The following is a 17771-nucleotide window of genomic DNA, read 5'->3' on the forward strand; positions in this document are numbered from 1 at the left end:
TTTATTTTTCATAAACAGCCTGCAAAATGCACCCATGGAGGGGAAAAAAAAAAAAAAAAGAAAAAAGGAATCCTTGATTTGGCAAAGCCAGAGCATAAAGAAACTCTGACCAGATTTCTTTTGCTTTACAGCAGGATATATTGAAAACTTTCTATTGACTTATAGCAGCAGAAACAAGCATCTGATGTTTATCAGGCATGATATCTGTGCTGTATTGATGTCAAATATGAAATTTTGCTGAAGACATCAAAATATATGCTTTTGTCCTTTTCCCTCTGGAGACCAGACATCACTGTCTTATATGCTATTAAAAAAAATCAGAATCTTCAGTAGAATATGAACTTCTATGTCATCTACATTTAACATCAGATTGTAATCTAGTCACCCTGCTATACCACACCTGACACCACAGCTATGTGCTATGTTTTTGTACAGACTTTTGAGGATTTTTGTCAGAGATCAGAATGCAGCCTTGCATTTACTAGGCTTTCTGGCTCACCCTTCCTGCAACTCCAGGCAGAGTTCCTAGGGTCCCAAGCAAGCATCCTTCTCCCAGTCCAGCTGCAGACCACACTGCTCTCGCTCCTTCTCCTGGTTCAACAACTCTAAGGAGGTTATTATCCCTTGATTCAGACAGACTGTGAAAAAGTGAGTGCTTTTTATTCACAATTTAATATGTATTTTGTAACAGCATGGAATAAATCAGGTTGGATGGACCTCTGGAGGTCATATAGTCTGCATAAATATACATTTATATAGTATTTACAGCATAATTGTTTTTGTAGTATTTAAATGTTGTTACAGGCAATACAATTCCCAAAGGGACATGGTGAGTTCATCACAAAAAAATGCTCTCTGCATGTCATTGTGGAGCCCAGAGTCAGATCCTCCCCATTTCTTCTGGTTCCAAACAATATCAGAACTTCTGAATGCATTTCCTCAGCTGAGGGCCAAAGGTCTCTTCACTGAATTTAATGGAATATTCACACTTAATAGTCAAGGAAAATGTGCTGTTCTGTGTAAACCTGAAAAAGGTGATGCTGATATCCTTAAATACGGAATGACAGTTTAGAAGTGGTTGGTCCTGGGGATCTTCTTCTGAAATGACCAAAGAAGTATCTCTTCTGAGTTGACTGATAGGGCATTTATTTTAAGGAAAATCTAAACATGAACTATTGAAAAGTTGGAAGTGTACAAGAGCTCTTGCACTTTATGAAGTAGATTATCCTATACGGAATGTGATGAATTAGCTTTGTGTTTTTTTGTTTTGTTTTTTGATCATTGTTTGACTACAAATTAGACAGCACTATTTTTCTCCTTGGAACTCCAAAACAAAAATAAAACTGTTACACTCATTTTCTTCTTTTTTTTTCTCTCTTTTTTTTTTACCCAGCCTATTCACTATAATTTAATCTCATTTTTATAGTGATTCTCTAGTGAAAATTTATATTTTATCTCCATATTAATATAAATAATTATTACCTATAACCAAAGATACATGTCATCTTAAATTATTTACATATTTCTAGTATCTTCTTTATTTGTGCAAAATCACTTCTCTTGGAGTTTCCCACTAGCTATAAATTTTCACACAAATTAAACTTTCATTGTCCAACTTTGTTACCACAATATAAATTACAATATCTGTCATAAGAATGCTTATCCTATTTAAACAGAAAATATTGACATATAATTTTCAGCATATTTTTCTACTTCTGCGATCCCCAGGTAAGTGCTTATACAAACAAGTAGCTCTGGTCATATTACACTCTTGCCGTGTGCAGTATTATTCTACTTTTAATTCATCTGGCTGTAGGGTTGTTTTCTTGTTTTGTTTGTTTGTTTGTTTTTAACGTAACCTAGCAATCCTAGAAAAATCCTAGCAATCCTAGAAAAACGTTGAATGTTGTACAAGTTTGTATTCAAACTACGTATGACATGCTTTAATGTTTTCATTTCTTGACTATCTGATTAAGTTTCAGGAATGTCATTTACTACCTAGAAAATATGGGAAAAAAATGAATTTGTCACATCAAAAGATGAAAGGAAGATTTTTCAACCTATAAAAATACGGAGGCAGTTACAAGCATACAAGTTAATATGTAAAGCAATTCATAATCAGGAAGGGGTAGGAAAAGTGTTCTTAAAGGAAAAAATCGGGCAAAATAAGAAGAATGGACATCACGACTATTACTGGATAACCCTCTGGTTGTGCAGGGCTTTGAAAATAAGAGAATCTCAGCTGTAGAGTAGAAAGAGATAAAGACTAAAAGAAGAAGTAAAGGAAGTTGCCTGACATGATCAGAATGACAAAAAGAGAACTTACCTTTATTGTTCTCAGCTGTGGAGAAGGTTGATATTTTGACATTGTGCAGTAAGTTCCTTAAACACACACTTAGAACATGTAGGAAATGAGTGCAGACTTAAAAAAAAAAAAAATTCTCAGGTGACCGATGAATAAAATGGCTCTACTGGTGAAATGGTTAAGTCTCACAGTAACTTCATCTAAGTATGAAGAATTTCTCCAATGTACATCATAACTGCTTTGCATTCTTATCAGTGATAGTACAATGAATGCCACTAACTATAATTTCTCCGAGCTAGCAGTGGCTCTATAAATTCGTTAGCAAAATCCAAAATATTTTTTCTTCAAAATTTCTAGTTAAACAAGACAGATAACTTGGCTGACAGTAAGTCTGACCACAAGTGCTTACCACATTAAAACACATTGACTCCAGCTTATGTTCTTTGAAACCTCGTGCAATAAATAACATTTAAGAAAAACATGCTACTACAGAAACAAGGAAGAACAGAGATCTTCAAAATCATTTTGCTTGGAGACTGTTGTGCTTTGTACAAAAGTTGGGGTATTTGCTCTGTGGCCTCTAACGACAGACAGGCATTGTACTAAGCCTTTAGTTGTGGCTTTTTATAACCAAAAGCCACTACAAAAATTATATTCATTTTTCTTCTCATTTCAGTTTTCATGGTATCCATTCTAGTTATATTTTATTCAAGCAATAAAAGTTAAAAAAGTGACTTCATAGTACATTAATTTAATGTTAAGAGTCTAATGAGAACTGACAAAAGCAAGGAAATTCAAGCTTACACTGTCATTCCACTCATTGGAAGTGACAACCTACACTAGAAATGTCCTTGTTTTGGTTTTAATTTGTATCTCTAATATTATTTTAACATATTGGCTGCAACTGTGTTATTTCAGATCAATAAAATAAGTGACTATAATGGACATTTAGATAATGAGATACATATTTAAAACGTCAAGCAGAAAGTAAAAGCACCTCAGTATTTGCTTGATGGGCTTGATGAGTGGTATGCACAATACTTTCTAAAAGATGAGTGTATGTGGCTGTGAGAGTTCTAAATAGTCATTTGCTATTAGCTTTGAGAACACTGTAATGGAAGTTTAGTCCCCATCAACTGACAAAATCACACCACTAGCACTGGGAATTAAAAAGATGTGTTAACTTCAGAGTGATATTTCCCTTTGACAAGAAACGTATATGAATTACGTTGCAATAACAGTGATTTTGAGTTGGATGAGACTATCCCTTTACCAGTTATCAGCAAATTTAGATGTTGTGGATCAGGTCTTCTTTGATAATGAGCACTGGTTTGCTAAAAGTTGTATATGTTAATTGGACAATATGCTAAATGTCTGAAAACAAACAAACAAAATGATTGCTGTAAATAAGTACTAAGATTATCTATAATAATAATAAAAAAATGTTATTGAACTTTGCCCACCGAGGATATCTGCCCTAAACATTTCTTTCCATCCAACTGGTGAGCAACATTGAGAGAGAGAACAGCACTTGTAAAACCCTGACTCCAACACCCACTTGTCAGATGACAGCTTCTAAAATGATAGCTTTCCTTTTAGACTTTGTAATAGTAAAGCATATTTAGAATGTATGCATGGTACGGTCCTTTAAATAATATGTGAGTCCTGTTTCTATTCAAATGCTGAAATGACAGCCCTGAAAACAGCAGTTCTCTATTCCTGGATCATACCTACAGAACTGGCAACAGCCTGGCCGTCAATCTGGAAACTCAGCTCTACATTCACACATACAACGTAGTCAGAAAAAACAGCATTGATTATTTGAATTATTCAAGCCCCTCTCTGTATTCTTGAGTTGAATTAGGACTAAACGCAGGAAATATTAGGAGATTAGTTACTTACTTTTCTGAACAAAAAGCAAAACCAAAACACAAAACTGAAAACATCTCAAGAAAGCCCCTTTAATCAACAGCTCCAGCTCAGCTGTAAAATTAAATGGTTCTGGATTACTCAAAACACCAGTAGGGTTCAGCTTTGTGTGGGGATGGGTAGGCTGGTTGTTTTTTTAAAGGCCTACTGACCACTGTTTTGCCCCTGGAATATCTTTGCTGCCAAGTGACACTAGCATTTAGGAGTCTTCAGATAAACATAGCACTGAATTTTAGCGACAATTCTGAAATTTCCACAATCAGCTCTCAGTAAAGTCACAGCATACTTCAGTTGAAACTGCCTTAGTATCTCTTCTGTCAGTCACTCATCTTCCCTCCATAACCAGAATCCACTTTTCATGTTTTTGGGACTTTTCCAGGAAACTGAAGACCCTTGTCAGATCTCAGAAACACATCCATACATCCAATTAGTGCATGCAAACAATACAGACTAGGTAGGCAAGACTTTAATTGTCTAGAGGGAAAGACAATTTCATTCACGCAGCAAGAACAGGCAATTTACTACAGTATCTAAGACATGGCTTGAAAAGTGTTGTATTTAAATTCCGTATTTTTTATTCTTCAAGTGGAAAATAATTCTACTAATATATCTAGAACACGTTTGTGTTAAATTTCACTAATCAATGCAAATGAAATGTTGGGCCCCAACTGTGGTGAGATACATTGGTGATAGATGCATAGAAATGCACAGCTAAATAGTCTGCAGTTATATTTGTATGGAAATTGTTACTTAAAATATACTCTGCTATCCCTCTGGTCCACTACTATTTTAAACACTAATAAAGAATTTTCTCAAGGGAGGAAAGGAATATTTATTTCTAAAACAAATTAGGTTCTCCTGTGGTAGAGCAGTTAACATTTTTAATACTTGCTGTCTACAGTTCATGCTTTGAATATAGTCAGTTAGATATTGTCTCATAGTCCTAAGTTTTACTATGTTTGTTGTTATTTTTTTTTCCTCTCAGAAACCGTGGAAAGTCTGTCTGCCTCTTATGTAGGTGCAGATTTATGATCTTATTGAATCTACTGTTTATGTCATTGTTTGCCATAAAACAACAACATTTTGGCATTTCGAGATACAAAGGTAGAAAAAAAACCTCTATTATCCTTTTATCCTTATTATTATTGCATCACTTATATTCCTGCCATCAATAACATTGTGACCAACTACTGATGAAGCAACAAACCAAAAGAAAAACTAAAGACAAAGTGTTTCCATTTTATTCAAGTAATGTCTAGAATTATTTGTAAATAACACACACACACACACATATTATAACAAATTAACAATAGTAGTGTTGTGGTGCTTTCACCCTCAAGGACAGCTAAATTCCAACCCTCCCCCCCAAAGAACAGGGAGAAAATACAATGAAAAAGGGCTCAAGAATTGAGATAAGGACAAGGAAATTACTCACCAATTACCTTTGCAAGTAAAACAGGCTAAACATAGGGAGATTAATATAATTTGTTGCCTATTACTAACAGGCTACAGCAGTAAGAAACAAAAGCAAACTAAAAACACTTTCCCCCATCCACCCTCCTCTACCTCGTCCCCCCAGCAGCACAGGGGAGCAGGGAATAGGGGCTGCAGTCAGTCCCTGACACTTCGTCTCCTCCGCGCCTTCACGGTCCCTCTCTGCCCCTGCTCCCCGTGGGGTCCCTCCCACGGGATGCCATCCTTCCCCAACTGAGCCTGCGGGGGCTGCCCACAGGCAGCAGCTCTTCAAGAACTGCTCCCACACGGCTCCGTACCACGGGGTCCATCCCCCAGGAGCAAACTGCTCCAGCACGGGTCCCCCACGGGCGGCAGCTCCCCCCAGACCCCCTGCTCCTGCGTGGGCTCCTCTCCACGGGCTGCAGCTCCGGCCCGGGGCCTGCTCCTGCGGGGGCTCTCCATGGGCCGCAGCCTCCTCCAGGCCACATCCACCTGCTCCACCGGGGGCTCCTCCACGGGCTGCAGCGTGGAGATCTGCTCCGTGTGGGACCCATGGGCTGCAGGGGGACAGCCTGCTCCACCAGGGGCCTCTCCACAGGCCGCAGGGGAACTGCTGCTGCGTGCCTGGAGCACCTCCTGCCCTCCTGCTGCACTGGCCTTGGTGTCTGCAGGGCTGCTTCTCTCACATTTTCTAACTCCCCTCTCCTGCTACTGTGCAGCATTTTTTTCCCCCTTCTTCAATTCCCTCTCACAGAAGCCTCCTATGGCTCTGGCTGGTGGTGGGTCCCTTTTGTAGCAGTCTCTGATCTGACATGAGGCAGCTGCTGGGCTCTGCTCACAGAGGCCACCACTGCAGCACCAACCACCCTGCTACCAAAACCTTGCCACGTAAACCCAATGCAGTTCTTGAGCAGCTGAGTCCAGGACTTGCGTGTGGATGAAACAATAGACCTAAGCACTGTTGGATCACATCATCTCTCTCTAGTAGGCAGCTTCCACTGAATCTTTGAAGTAAGTTATCTCTGAACTCAGCTTCTTGCCTCTCTACTGTTTACTTATATCTCTTTCCTGCCTTATATTCTTTCAGGCCTATGTACTGTACACACCTGGTTATTGGTTTGAAAATAAATAAATAAATAGGAAACGTTTAAAACCAGTTAGAAGATGGCTAATAATAAGCTCAAGGCTGCCCTGGAGAGATTTCCAACTGGTTTGGCACAGGTTCATAGCTGATTCTCAGACTGTTTTCCATCACTCACGAGGTTTATGTCTTGTTCTCCGCTGCCTTTCAAGTTTTCTCAAGGCCAAAGGACTCACAGCTGTATTCCAGTCTCTGCAGGCTCCTAGAAGGAAGCCTGCTGCTGACAAAGACTGATAAATCAGCCTGGGGACACAAAGCCCCGAACAGCACTCATGGAATCACAAGGTTTCAGGAACCCACCAAGGCATCCTAGATCCTTCATTACCTGTAGTTAGGGGGGATGAATTTCTCTCCTACAACCTCCTCAGATTCAAAGGTATATTTCCCTCATTCTGTTTCTTTTCCCACACATCTGGTTTACGGAACTGGCTGATAGCACATCAGTAAACTCCGGATATATATCACCTCAGAGCTGAGGTTAAAGAGCAAGCTGTTTAGGCAGCTTCTTGATTTGCAGGGAATAGTTACAACAGACTCTCATTCAAGTTATAGTACTTACAGAGCTTGATAGACTCTAATAGAAGTCTAGTAGCCCAGACCACATATAACTTATAGGCCCCACATCCAACTTTTCATACCTAGGCTATTTAAACTGCCTAAAATTTAAGCAAAAGAATTAAGCCCTTAAAGTAGGCAAGCTAAATTGTGCCCTGCAAGCACCTGTTTTGGCATCACTGCCTATAAAGGGAGTAGCTAGCTCAGAGATATCTTTGTTTAGTCAGATGTGATGCACCCACCTTTTTTTCATATCCTTTTTGAGATGCCAGTAATTAAAAGCTGTTAAAACCACATGCGGATCCTTTGAATTTGTGCCAGTGTGCTAAGTGTTACTAGGATGGAGGTAATTTTCTTTTTATGGATAAAACAGTATCAGGTGGAGAGTTTGACTGAGGTGGTATACCTGTGAAATCATTAATAGGTTGGGAGGAGACACATCCAAGGCAGCTGATCAGAACCGGCCGTTCTAATTCCTGTTTACTATTTCCTAAGTGCTGGAAGAAGTCCTGCCTCTGAATGTTGCAGCTCCTGTTGACTCCTGGGTTTTTGTTTGCTTGTTTGTTTGTTTATGAATTTCACCAGTATTGTTATTTCTAGCTACATCTGCTATACAACTCAATTTTTAATGAAGATCTTCCATAGTAAAGAAGTGTGTTGGCTTACAGCTGTGGGCAAAACAGCTCATATAAGGCAGGCAATTGAAAATGGTGTGAAAGCTACTCAACAGGCTTTGATTTTGCAAATAAATAACTAGTAACAATTCTATTTCAAGTTATTTTCTAGCTGTGCAATCCACACAGACACATACAGACACAAAAAAAAAAAAAGGGGGGGGGGGGGAAAGGAGGATGTGTTCTACATCATACAACATGAAGTAATTTCCACAGAGCTCAGTATAGATTTCAGTATTCCAAAACATAGAAAGTCAGTTCAGTTTAAATACTCAAAGTACCAAGGCTAGATGTTATTTATGCACTACAAATTGCCATCATAACACTGAAGGATTCATAGGAAAGTCCCAAAATATAGGCATAGACTCCTTAGAAGCATTTTTGTCTACATTGCTGCTCTGAGGTGCTATATAAAGAGAATGATATTTTTCTTGCATTTTGATGTGATGTTTCCTGAAAACAAAGCAAGAGAAATATGTTGCCTCCTGTTTGAGCTATCTTTATAATATCTGGTTTAGGTGTTGAGATTTAAATCAAGGCCAGTGTGTTTCTAAGGACTGTAACACAGAGAGCGAAGTTCTATTGTGTTTATCGTTTTTAAAGCACCCTGGTAGTTTCTTCATATAAATACATCTCATTACTTTGAACTTGATCTTTTATATTAGCTCTGGGAGCCATCTATCAAGTTGACCAAATCCCATCAGCACATAGAGACACCTAGATTAATTCAGCTTGAGAACAAACTGGGCAGCAGCGTAATATCATGTCGTTCATGACGTTTTGAACTCTGGCTACTACTTCTTAGCAAGCAAGTAAAGATGTTTATCTAAATAATGGAAACAAAGACATTTTCACATTACTAATATCCCAATTAAAGTACTGGTTTGTAGACAAAAGGTAGAAATCAAACAGGAAAGAAGACAGTCACTGTAACAGTTTAACCTACTCCCAGTAAATATTCAAAAGCATAACTGATGAAAAATAAATCAAATAAATGAGGTTGTAGTGCAATATTCAACAAATTGCACAAGTTCTAGAATACCCATAAAGTGGGCGTTTGTTACATTTGTGTGTGTGTAATAGTTTATCTTGCTCCTATTGCAACTACACCAAGGTGTGAACAGGTCCCTTAGTTGCATGTCATTTTCTCTTGTCGTCCTAGAGTACAAATTCAAAAGTCTCAGCTCATGCTGGAATATTACTTTATAATATAGAATCTTAACCACTTTCTCTTTAATTTCACCAGCTTATCTCTAAACTGTCAACTTCAATGAGAAAATTCTGTCTATGTTTATTTCTCCAGTATACTACTTATGCTGGGACTAAAGCATGTGAGCTAGACCTGATAGGAATCCTGCAGTTACTTTTATCATTACATGTTTTCCAAAATCAATTACAAATACATTATAAATGCAAATCATTAAACAGATTTTACTGTAGGGAATGATATACTTCTATAAAATCTAGGGTTCACTTCCTTGAATTAAACTAAAAGCATAATAAAGTTAACTCACCAGTGAGCTAAGTTCTGAACTGTCTTCCTGTCATGACTAGTTCATTTCTTGCTATCTGTGCTAATGTGCCTTTGAAATTACTCATATCAAGTAAGACTCAGCAACTCAGCACTCCTCATATATTTAAGACAACCCAATTTCAGGCCTAGTCATTGCATCATGGCACATCTGTTATTTTTAAGTATATGTTTAAATTTTCCTGTAACATAAGTCTTGATCAAAATGGGATATAATTCAATGATTAAGCTCAAATTTTACTTGAAATACTTGTCCGTTTATGATAATCATTTAATACAATACCTTGAGAAAGAGTATATATTTTATATCACAACACTGCAGGGTTCTAGGAAGAAGGCCAGATTAATCTGCTGTAGCAAGGTTTCTGTGAAATCCGAATTTCTTCCCATAATAAGCAATCATATAGCACCTATATGAAGGAGAATTTCTGCAGAAAAATGAAACACCCTTAGTGTTTAACTGCTAGTGTCTGAGACAGAGAGAATATGAGTCACCTGGAAGTCTTCCTGGAATAAGGGAGAGTGGAACAAGTGCCCTGTTCTGGATATCCAGCTGTGTTAGCAAAGGGATTCATGAATACTACTGTTGGTATTCATCTGACTGAAAATACGTGTCCATGTCTAAACTCTGAACGAGATATTTAAATTCCTTCTACGTGAATATAGTGAAACAGCTATTTTAGGTTATAATTCACCCCAAAGATGCTTAATTTAGGATACACCCATGTCTGTGAATCCCATCCCATATCTCAGACTAACCTTGAAGACTCTACATAAAATATTAGCAGTTCTGGATCTTTAAGCAAAATGGGTCTTAAGCCTCTATGCTTTGCAGTTTTGCAGGATTTGTCTGTTAGCAAAGTTCAGCAATTCTTTCTTGTGTACTGCCATAGCACATTGAGATTAGATTATTTTGTTTCTTTTTGTATGTATTTGGTATGTTACTTGAGGGAAAGATTTACCTCCAATACATTCCGGGAAAAATAAGAACAAAATGTAACTATCCTAATCAAGAATGTTGTCTATTTGTGTGTGTGTATATATATATATGCACTCTAAAAAGCCTCTTCATGTCCTCATCATTGTGTAGTCATTCAATAAACACTATCCTTAGCATTTCTGAAATACTATGTAGGCTTTAAAGCCCATTTATAGGATATATTCAGGAGAAACACACAGATTCCTAATCTTATCATTTGAATACACAACCCAGCATTAGTCTAGAGATCTGCTGCTGTCTTTTGAGGAGGGAAATATCTTGATGATTCGCTCAGATGTTTCTGAGATTTGTTGGGATGTGTGCTTATCTTTGGTGCTTTTCACTTTAGAAGCATTTTTTCCACATTTCACTGCAGAGCAAAAGCTGCATGGGAGAGGAAACCTCCTCTCACTGTGACTGAAGAAAATCTGTCCTAAGAGCTTAATTTCTTTATGGCTGGAGGAGGTAAAGTAACCCTTTTTAAAGATTCATCTCTCAGTCTGACAGTACATGCTGATCCTCCAGGCAGAGAAGTAAAAGCATTAAAGAAAGAACTTTATACACTCAGAACCCCATGTTTAAGTTAAAGCAAGACTATTTCAGCAGACTGTTCACAGACAGGGGAGAAGCACAGGTGTCTGATGAGCCTCACCTTTGGCTAAGACATACGGAGACCAGCACAAAACATTTGTTTTGTTTCATGTTTTCAGCCACTGCCACCACACCTTACATCCCTGTGGAGACAAAGGGGTTCTCAGGAGGACTCTTCTACCTCCATCACATCATCTTTGGAAAGGACTCTTTTCCTTCCCCCTTGCCATGTACAAATAAAGGCCAAAGAGAAAGCTAACGGGAAACCCGGTGCTTTATTTTATTAACAAGTCTCTGGCTCATTTTGTTGTAACAACACAAGGGCAATGGCACCATCGGAAATAACGTGTCCACCTTGACCAGTACCTTGTGTCTGACAGCAAAGAGTAACAAATGCCACAGAAACAATATTAAAAACAAGGTAAATGTGATACAAGTGGTACTTCACTAAGCTGTTTTCCCAGACACCAGCAAATGGCACTCTGCACAGACTAGGCTAACCACATCAATGCAAGTACACTGGAACTGCGAACAGTGCCTCATCCCGTAAAGGGTTGAAAGCAGAGAAAAATTCTCCATCCTCTCTAAAGAGGTTTAAACTAAGCCAGAAGTAATTGGTGCCATAAAGAGGAAAATATCACCTGATCAACTACAAGATCAGGAAAATAAAATTATTTATAGGCTGAGGAAAATGCAGTCATAAGGAGAATAAAAGGACTAAGGTTTAATCAGTACACCTCTCCCCTGCCCCACCCTGCTAAAAATAAAATAATATATATATATAAATAAAGTAAAATAAATCCAGAAAAGGATGATTATTTGGAGGATAAATGCTTACCATACCGGCATAGGCAGATGGATGGTATCACAGATAACAGAGATGATCGCCTCATGACTTTTTAAGCATTTGGTGAGAACTTTGTTAGTCCTTACCTCTTCCTCCTTCTGAGCAGCAACAGAAGGGACTGAACAGTCTTGGAGAGGAAGCTCAGAAACAGGAGGAGTCAGATGATGCTTGTGACAAGTACCCTAAGAAATGGATAGGTGTATGGATAATTTTGTGCAATAAATATAAACAAATAAAACTAAAGGAACTGAGCCATATCATGGGCTTCAATGAACAGTTAGTAAGTTTTGCCTACTCTTGATTTCAGGTTTTAGTTACAGTTTGATTTCTAACAGCCACATTAGAAAATATGCAGTCAAGCACGTAAAATCTTCCAGCTACATCTTCACTTAAAACTACAAAACTAGTGAAATTGGCTGGGCACAATTCCAAAAATACATGTAGAATTATAAGGTTCTTTAAAACACACTTCAACTATGAACACGCATTGGAGTTTATGCAGAAGTAGGACATTATCCTCCAAGAATAATTAAGATATCACTGAAGAAATACAGGAACTGTGGCTAATGAAAAAAATGCAAATGTGGCTCATTACGTGTTAGTATTAAGTGTTACACTGAATAATGTTCCATAGATGTGTTCTGCAAATTTGGCAAGCTTTACAATTTTCTTGTAATGGCAACAGAGAAAAATTCTTTCTTAATTGTAATACAACTGGCTAGGAGGGGAAAGCAACTATCAACCATCTTGTAAAGGTTTTATTGAAACATAAATAACCTCAATCTTATTATATTTGATTGTTCTTGCTCAGGAAAGTTTTTTTGTGTGTGTGTGTGTGTGTGTGTGCATGTGTGTGTGTGGGTGAATAATCCACGTAATTTTTCCTGAATGAAACTTCTAAAGCAGTAATATTTAAATACAGGAGCAATGGATTTAAAGTGATTTTCTCACATGACCCACCAGTAAAAAACGTTCTATTTTGTCATTTCATTCTCCAAAAGAACCATTAATGCACTACTTTTGTTTGCCTTTATCATAATGGCCATAACTATAGTTCATTATCACGAGTGCAATTTCTATTATCTTTTAAATATACTTCTAGCGTTCCTAGTATTTCATTGATTCTGTTGCCTGCACATATGCCAAAGAAAAGTGGGATGTAGAGTGAATATTGCTAGATGAAGATTGGAGATGGAAGAGACTGCAAATCCAGCAAGTCACATCTAAGGATCCCCTAATTTAAACACTTCACTTCCAGAAATGGTATACGTGCCATGATGTCCAGTGCCTATCAGGAGCCAGCAATGAGCTGCATTCTTTACTCTCAATGCTATGCTGGTTAAGGATTTGTTCCAGTTAGGTGTCCCATAACTACGTGTATGAGCTTATGCAAACTCAGGGTGATGTAAGACTCCCTCAATTACTGGCTGTCAAGAAAGAATGTATCTGTGTTGTACAAGTGTACTTTTGGAGAATCAAGTTGTTCTGTGAGCTTTTCCAGGTGCAGTAGGATGGAGCTGCACTGCAAAATGTTCTCTGTGCGACCAGGATTATGAAGGTGACAGAAGCAGTCCGCAAGAAAGGAGATCCTGTTGATGCTCTTAGTAAAAGAGACAACACCATGGGGTGCCTAGGACTGCATTTACAGTCAGAAGAATTTACAGTCAGAAGAAATGCAAGTGAGAATTGAAAAGAAAGGCTTTTCCATCCAAATTCAGTTTCCTTTCACGAAAAGCAACATTTTGGGGAGAGTCTTGTGATGAAAACTGGACCCCAGCTCTGAGAGGCAGGAAGTCTCCAGAGAGCTGCAGACACTTTGGAGTCTAAGAGCAGAAAACTACACAAATGTTACCTTGACGCTGAATTAGAGGGTTTAGTACTATTATTTTCTTTCTCTGCACCTATTAAATTATTTATTGTAGTATAAGAAATGAAAATTTTCTTTCATTTTAAAAGTTTTCCAGCATTATGAGTGATTTCCGGGTTGATAAATTTCCTACATTCCAAATCCGGAGTGTTATAAATTCACATTGAAAAAGCCAGTTACCCAGTTGTCAGAGATGCCACATTAGCGTAGGGGATTCACCTTCATTCAGCTGCAAATTGCCAAGTCTTCAGTGGAAAATAAGAGCTAGAATCCCTTTCTCATAAAGCAGGGCAATGGACAGAAGGCCTCAAACTGTGTTTTCTGTTCCAGTTTGTGACAGAAGCAGTTATGGCCAAAGTCAGGAATACGGCTTCACGGCCTTTGTGAAATGAATTAAAACTTAATTACAAGTTGACCAAATCAGTCTGCTATGACCTGATACAAGCTCACATTATGTTCTGGTTAGCTTTTTTTATCCCTTTCTACATTAGCAAAAATATGTGTAAGTTAACAAAAGGCTCTGAAAGCACTTGCAAGCAATGTTCTCATTTCAGATAGTGTTGGCATGTGACTTTTAGGGTCATTTAGTTATCTCCTCTAGTTGTCTGTGTTGTGGTTTAACCCGGCAGGCAGCTAAGCACCAGACAGCCTTTTGCTCACTTCCTCACCAACCACTCTACACAGTGGGATGGGGGAGAGAATCAAAAAAGAAAGGGTAAAAAACTCATGAGTTGAGATAAAGACAGTTTAATGAGACAGAAAACAAAGGGAAAATAATAATAATGATAAAATAATATACAAAGCAAGTGATGCACAATGCAATTGCTCACCACCTGCTGATGAATGTCCAGCCTAGCCCTGAGGAGAGCAACAACTAGAACGTCAGACAGTCATCAGCATTATTCTCATGCTAAATCCACATCATCATGCCAGCTACTGGGAAGGCAATTACCTCTATCCCAGCTGAAGCCAGGACAATGTGTAACTCTATCTATAGTGAATTTAACATTCACATTCTAGTCTTTTTCAATTTATCTTATGACAAAAAAAAAAAAAAAAAAAAAAACAGAACAAGAAAACGAACACCAATCTCAATATTATCAAAGCCTGTAAATAAAGCATTAAATCAATTAAAAAATAAATAAATAGAATCGAATTTCTAAGCTCTAAGCTCTCTGGTTAGTGTTATGGACAAATAGCAAGCTATAATGTTCATTCAAATAAATTTAATTTGAGAAAGGTTCTGAAAATCTTAGAAAGCCAATATATTAATGGAATTAGATCATTCTAATTCAAAGTGCACCTCAGAAGACCTTTTGACTCATTTAATATTTTTCCCCAAGAAGAGAGAAACAAATTTAGATAAACTCAAAATCCAGTCAAAGTAATAGAAAACTCTCACCAAGTCTTGATCAAGTCATTAATCCTACACATTTAATTTAGAACCCAGTATGGTGCTGCTACTCTCAGCCATCATAGAAATAGAAGTGTGAATTTCCAAGACATTCAGCTTATGTGTATCACAATAAGAGACAGAGTTATGACAAATGTGTTTGTTTTTTTTTTTTTCTGATCTGCCGTAAGACTCAGCATTCAGTATCCATTAATTTTTTCATTTTGATTATGAAGTGTGGTTGTCTAATGTTTCATATTGGGAAGAAAAATGAAAAACTCCTGGGAATGAAAAGAAAATGAAAGGGAAGAGATGTTCCAAAGAGAAAAGTCACACAACCTGATGTAAAAAAACCTTTCTGGTTCACTTGAACTTAAATGTCAAATACACTATTTCTAATGATTCTAGGTCCTCCTGCTGTTTCTGATTCTAATATTCCTTAAAGCCCATGCTGAAAAAGAGTAAAACTTTTTTAAATTTCAGAAACACTGAAAGCTCAAGCACTTTCAAGTTAGTTTTAATATGGTCATTGCATATGTGTACAGATATATCATTATTAAAAAATATATATTATTTCATTCAGTACAAGGACAACAAACCTGCAAGTTATTTGAAAATCAATCCTTGTTCCCCTAATGCGTTACCTAATTTTCCAAAATCACAGACCACTGCTACCCATCTCCTAGCAACTGTTTGAAAGCCTAGCAACTGCGGGATTTATTTTATTTTATTTTATTTTATTTTATTTTATTTTATTTTATTTTATTTTATTTTATTTTATTTTATTTTATTTTATTTTATTTTATTTTATTTCAATCACCTTCACGTGGTTGTTTCTTATCTGCGATTGAATAAAGAAATGAGAAATATTTAAATCCTCTGGAAGTGGTGTTTATTATCTCAGTTGTATGGAACTGTGTTATGTTTGGATAGACATATACATTGGCTCTATGCAGTGCCGCTACAATATATGACTGTAACGCAGTAGTACTTAGTCAATGGAAGAGAGCACTCAGAATGGAATAAGGTTTGAAGTTCTGTGTTTGCAAATCCTTGCAAAGAGATTCTGGTCTCTCCCTCATGACAAAATAAAATAAAATAAAATAAAATAAAATAAAATAAAATAAAATAAAATAAAATAAAATAAAATAAAATAAAATAAAATAAAATAAAATAAAATAAAATAAAACTCCTCTTTAAGTTTTAATCCTGAAAATACCAGAATTTTAGTACAGAAAATTTCATGGGCTCCCAGAAAACTGTAAATGGAGTGCAAAGACTCAACCTTCCATTTGTTGTCATCATTACAGTGAAGCTGATGGACAGATAAAAAGCAGAAAGTATTAAAAATATATGCCTAAGCTCTCCACACTGTACAGAGTCAAGATCAGAATGTGACCTCCACACGGGCCACAGAGCTTTCAGACATTTCCATATAAGTTTGTCTAAATTATTTAATTTTTATATAAATGATGTGAACTCCGCAGATTAAACTGGTAGAATATAAAATGGAACCAAGTTGTCTATTGGTAAGGGGATCCACTGCCTGGATATGTACTGCTTCAGAACAGTGATGAATTCTGAGAATGTTTGAGGACTGAAATATAGACAGAAACTGAAACACAGAGTTTTTGTTACTAAAATATGTAATTTCACACAAAAGACATGTATCTTGTTTTCTCTTAGTCTCTGCATGCAGAAACACCCCTTCTGGCTTTCCAACATCTGTCCTTTCTTGTCATTTTAAAGCAAGGGTTGTTAACAGATTTTCTTAACTTTTGCCATTTTATGTCATTCATACACAAATCTTCAAATTAGGAACCTCTAGTCAGTACTCTAACTAAGGAAGACTCTACAGGGATTTTCTGAGGGATTTATTCTGCTACCTAGCTCTTCAACATTGAATGGAATGTCAGTATAAAACCCCCTAAAAAACATCTTTACATGCTTGTTTTTTCCTGATTTTTTTTTTCGTTAGAGAGACATCTGCTTTTTATTCATTCTTGTCTGGTTGAATGAGTCCTTTTATATTATAGGATTAGTAGAAAAAAATAACTGAAGTGTCCCATGTATTCCTTCTATTTTTGAATATTGTAATTTAGACCTCTCAAGTGATTTGTTGTTCAGGTTCAATCCTTGCTTTGAATTTTTTTTCCTTATGCAGCACATAACTGTACATAGTTAATTCTATCTGTGTAGCTATCTACAAAAAGTATAAATAACAAAGAAATGCTGGAGCCAAAAGTTTCCAAAAGGTATACCAAAAGACAATCTTTTCCCACTTAGATATGGGCAGCATGTTCACCTAAGTGTAAAGGTCTGATACATTTCTATTAGAAAAGCTTTTTTTTTTTTTTTTTTTTATTAGGTAGAGATTATAAATTAGTCTAAAAATTACTGGGAGAAGAAAAACATTTGAAATATATTGAAATAAGTGATAAATATAGGTCATCACAATTGCAACAAGGTTTTTGAAAAATCTGTTCATACCTACAGAAAACAAA

At 36.9% G+C, this 17771-nt stretch overlaps 1 long non-coding RNA gene across 1 annotated transcript; it reads right to left on the minus strand.

Annotated features, from left to right (window-relative positions):
- Nucleotides 1-648: 648 nt before the first annotated feature.
- Nucleotides 649-7542, minus strand: LOC308178585. Its single transcript, XR_013939838.1, has 3 exons — nt 7390-7542; nt 2327-2422; nt 649-1098 (listed from the first exon to the last, which is right to left on the minus strand). It is a non-coding gene; the product is annotated as an uncharacterized lncRNA (long non-coding RNA).
- Between the last annotated feature and the right edge of the window lie 10229 nt (nt 7543-17771).

The sequence above is a fragment of the Anser brachyrhynchus genome, assembly GCF_964034855.1.
Source record: "Anser brachyrhynchus genome assembly, chromosome: 1".
NCBI classification, from domain to species: Eukaryota; Metazoa; Chordata; class Aves; order Anseriformes; family Anatidae; genus Anser; species Anser brachyrhynchus.